This window comes from Charadrius vociferus, unplaced genomic scaffold, assembly GCF_000708025.1.
Source record: "Charadrius vociferus isolate BGI_N301 unplaced genomic scaffold, ASM70802v2 scaffold1077, whole genome shotgun sequence".
In the NCBI taxonomy this organism is placed as follows: Eukaryota; Metazoa; Chordata; class Aves; order Charadriiformes; family Charadriidae; genus Charadrius; species Charadrius vociferus.
Window position 1 is genome coordinate 604,848 of NW_009649168.1, and position 4,836 is coordinate 609,683.

The following is a 4,836-nucleotide window of genomic DNA, read 5'->3' on the forward strand; positions in this document are numbered from 1 at the left end:
GGGGGGAGCAGCCTCCGGCAGCAGCAACAACAAAAGGCAGAAGGGGGAGGGGAGCACGAGGGAGAGATTTTTGATTCATACTCAAAAATTACCCAAACTTTATTGCCAAAATGTCTACATTTTTATGTGCTTAAGCACAGTGAGTTATGGAAATCTTAAAACAATGGAATGATCTCCTTCATTGCCCTCGATGCGTTCAAAGTCACCACCCCTCCGAACCAAGTGGAATCTCTTTTTCCGTTTTATTGACTTACAAAAATGTCTCCGTTATCAACACACTGCGTGTGCATCTCATAAATACCAGGGTGGGACACGGGGCTTTTGGTGGGTGTTTTTTATAAACCCGCCTCTCCCCCAACCCTTCCTCAAGAAACTTTTTTATGGCGTTAGGTTGATTTGGCAAATTTTCTACTAGAACCTGCCTGAACAAGAGGGGCTGCAAATTCCTTGAATCAAGTCCAAGCATACAGCTTTCTGGTTCCCCCGCTCTCCTCTCTGCTCTGTGGGAGTCCCTTATCTGTCAGTCACGTACTGATCTTATAAATCTTCCGCAGCTCCGTGTGAGAGCATTACAGGGTGTGTCTTACACGCTCCATCTGCCAGGTAAGGGACCGCGGGGGCGCGAGCGAGCGCCAGCAATCCCGCTAGAGCTCGTGCTTTGCAGTCCTGGAGGAGCAGGATGAAGTTGGTATTTATTCTTGTTGTGCATCGTGTGGCAGGCCTGGAGCAGACCCGTTCCCTTCTGAGCACCACAGGAGCAGAGACGGGCGGATGCCCTCGCCGGCACCTCCGGCGGGACACGCGCATCCGTCCTCCTCCGCTGCTGTCGCACATGAGGCTCCGTGCCGGCAGTGCCCGCCGCGGGGATGCTCTGCGGTGGGGACAAATCCTTCCCGTGTGGCTGCGCCGGCGTAGGAAACGGTAACTGCGTGTGCAGCGGGGGCCAACGACAAGAACAACCCGCGCTGTGGTGGTTTCCTTCGCTGCCGAGATAATTTCCCTCCACCCCTCCAAAACAACGCCTTCCTCGCCCCCCCGGCGGTGCAAAGCCCGACCACATAGGCCGGGGCTCTGATTTACAGCCTGCCGTCCGACAGAGCTACAGGCAGAGAAAGTGCTGATCCGGGAGAAAATGAGGACCAGAGTGGGGAGAGGAGGGGGGCTTTGCCGGGGGGGGGGTTCGGAGCCGCACGGGGGGAGCGCAGCCCCGGCAAGGAGCCGGCCAGGGATGCCCGTGGCCGAGGAGGGGGCAGAGAGCAACCGCAGGAAGAGCTTTGGGAGGAATCGAGGCACCCACGGGACGCCCCCATGTCGGTGCAGACCCCTCCGCTGTCCCTCGTGGCCGTCCCGCCGCACTCAGCGCCCCGGGGAGAGGGAAGCCGGGCGAGCCGCGGGAAAACCGCTTACAGCCCTATAAACTGACACGGTTGTTTATAATATTCCTAAGTGCCATTGCATGCTGATAGCAATTCTCTGACAGGGAAAATTTACTTTTTTCCTTCTATTTTAAATAAAGTTAGAAAGCTGCAAGTCCCACAAAAGATGTTTTGGCTATTATTCAGGGTTTGTTTGTTTTTTCTGCTTCCTATAAGTGACACACTGAGGGCCATTTGCTGCTGATAATGTTACAGCGTTATCCCGGTGCCGTCAGCACCGCGCTGTGCTCAGCCTCAACCGGGCAATCGTCTCCCTGCCAGCACCCGGCGCCAGCAGCTGAAGCCACGGGGTTGTGGCTTTTGCCACTCTCCCTCTGGCCGCCCCCTCTGCCCATCCTCGCTGCCCCGAGCCTGCAGGGACACCGGCAGCGCAGGGGACGTTTGCTGAGCAGAGAGCAGGAGCAGCACCAGCACCAGGCTGCAGCGCCCAGGGGATCCCAGCTCTGCCGGCTGCGCCAACGCTGCAGCCAGCACTGGCGGCGGTGGAGCAGGGAGCAATGGAGCAAGGAGGATGGAGGATGCAACAAGGAGCAAGGAGCATGGAGCCAGGAGCATGGAGCAAGAAGCATGGAGCATGGAGCAAGGAGCATGGAGGATGGAGGATGGAAGATGGAGCATGGAGGATGGAGCATGGAGGATGGAGCATGGAGCATGGAGCATGGAGCATGGAGCATGGAGGATGGAGGATGGAGCACGGAGCACGCAGCAGCCCCTCGCAGCTCCGTGGCCGAAGCGCCTGCAGCCTCCCGAGCCGCCCCCAGCTGAACTTCCTGGGAAAGCAGCTTGGATTTGAATGGCTGAAAGTTAAAAGTTGATGACCTTCTGGATAAAACTTATCTGTGCACATTTCACATCCTGGGGAATGAAACCATTACTTTGTCATTACTTTTTGTGTGGAAAAACTCCTGGGTAGGAGTCAGGCGCTTTGCTGAGGACACTGCAATCTCCAGCTTGCTTACATTGTGCTAAAAACAAACAAACAAATCCTGAAAAGCACTGGAGAGCTGCAGCAATCCTCCAGGCTCAAAAAGGAGTGGGGATTTATCAAGCCCTCAGTATGGGACATGGCACAGCTCCTGCCGGGCTGGGACAGGCACCCTTCCCGCACACCCGTACCTCTCCGGGTGTCAGCAGAGGCGGCTGTTTGCCGTGGTCAGGGATGGGGCTGACATTGCGCTGACCCATCCCCTGAAGCCGCCGAGGCACGGGGCAGACAGTCACAGCCCGGAGCAGAGACCAGGGCTCATGGAAACCAGAGCTGAACGGGACGGGCTGATGGAGATGAGGGCTCACATCCCGGAGGGGTGATGAAGCATCACAGCCGCCTTCAGGGACCCCTGAGGGGCGGCAGCAGAGGCGGCAGGGCAGGACGAGCTCAGCCGAGGTGAGGAGGGCTTCCCGGGAGCGGTGCCCTTGGAGGACCCCCTGTCCCTCCAACTCACTGTTTGCCAGTTCGTCTGTCAGTGTAAGAAATGAGGCTGGAGGTGAAAGCATCCCTGCCTCCTTGTCCCCGGGGAGAAAAGTCCTGGAGGAGGTGACAGGATAACAGCAACGCAGCCAGACATGACTGTGGCTGCCACAGGCTGGGAGTCCCTTCTGCCCGGGGACCTTCCACCCAAGCGCTCCTCGCAGATGCATGCAGGGCACAGCGCTGCACCGAGGCCCACAGGACGGCTGCATTGCTCCATGGAAAGGTTTGTAAAACCCACAGGAGTTTGTAAAAACCACAGTCCAGGAGCACTGAGGCAGCAATTCCCTGCTCAGAGTCCTTTTCAGCTGGTGATGCTGGGGACGCATCCTGCTCCTGCTCCTGCTCCTGCTGAGCACCCCCGTGCAGCCCCCGCACCGCTGGGTGCATCCCACTGCCCCCAGTGTCCTCTTAAAGCCCCCCCGGTGGCACCACTTGGCAGCAACGATGCTGATGCCTCCACAGCTCACGGGGGTTATTTCATCTTGTCCTGCATCTTTGGAAAACAGGAATTTAGACTTAGAGGACCTTGTTACTTTTCCATCCAAGTTCCCAAACCCTCTCCCGCCCTGGGAAAGGCAGGCGCAGGGCCGAGCTCAGCGGAGCAGCCCAGTCCTTCCCACGGCTGGTGCTGCCCCGGGCACCGCAGTCGCAGCCCCGCAGCCGCGGGGGATTGCTGTGAGAGCCAGGAAACAAGAGATGGGAAGTTTATAAACACGCCGCGGATGGTTTATGGAAAGAGGTTATGAAATGCAATTAAATGTTTTATAAAGTGTCCTGATTGTACTCCTCAGTCACTGTGTGATTTTGATCATAAATCAGAAAATGAGCTGGAGCTGCAGAACCGAAGGGAAGGGGACGGCCGGGGGGCAAGGGAGCGATGTGGCTGTTGGTGGGTCCCCTCAGCACTCGCTTGTCCCCGGGGCTCTGCAGTCGTGACCTTCATGCCCCACGGATAATTAGTCCCAAGTGGGAGGGAATCGCCCCGATGTGCGAGCGCTCCCCGCGGCCCCGCAGCCCCGCGCCCTCGCCGGTGCCACCCCCACCCTGCCCGATCCTGCTTGGGTAATGCGCCCCGTAACTGCTGATGATACGCAGATTATGCAGCGAGGGTGAGGGGGCCAACGGGGGAGCGGGGGCGCTGGGCTGGGGGTGCCCTGTGTTTCGGGGGACCCCGTGCAGCACAGAGAGCCGCAGCAATGCACCAAGCCCAGCGGCTCCGTGGCCCGCGGCAGCTCCTCAGCACCGGCGCGGTGGCGGCTGGGCGCACCGATATGACAAACCCGCCGGCCCCTGGCACCCAGGGAGCGGCGCGGGAATGTTGGCCGGAGAAGAGAAGTGAACATCAGGGGATCAAAATGAAACCACATTGAAGTGTGTGATTTATGGAGTGATTCAGGGCTGCGGCGCGCGGCCTCGCAAGGGCTCCCTGGAAGGAGCAGCCGACGGTCGGTGTTTACCAGGGACCGCTGCAGCTGCCGCAGAGCGGCCGAGAGGTAATGGCAAACATCCGAACCGTCTCCTCCCAATGGCGGCGGTCACTACGGAGCAGAGGGACGGGCCTGCCTGCTCACAGGCAGTAGCGCGGCCACACTGCCGCTCACCTTCCCTGAAATACAACCGAACCGGCAGCCCTGGCACCCGGCGCCGGAGAGGGGAGAGTCCATCCTCGCCCCTGGGACCGTGGACCAGGTGGAAGAGGGAGCTCGTCACAGTCACCCAGCCATGACTGATACACAGTCAAACACCACAAAACTTGGAGAAACTAATTAACAAACCCCCTAAACTCCAAAGTGCAGTACAGGCATCATGTGTCTGACATTTGGCTTCTCATCCCGGAGCTGCTGGTCCAACAGCTCGCGAGCCAGAGGTTAAGCTTCCCAGTTCCTCTTTTTGATCTGCATCACTCACATTTTTCCATGTTGTTTTACA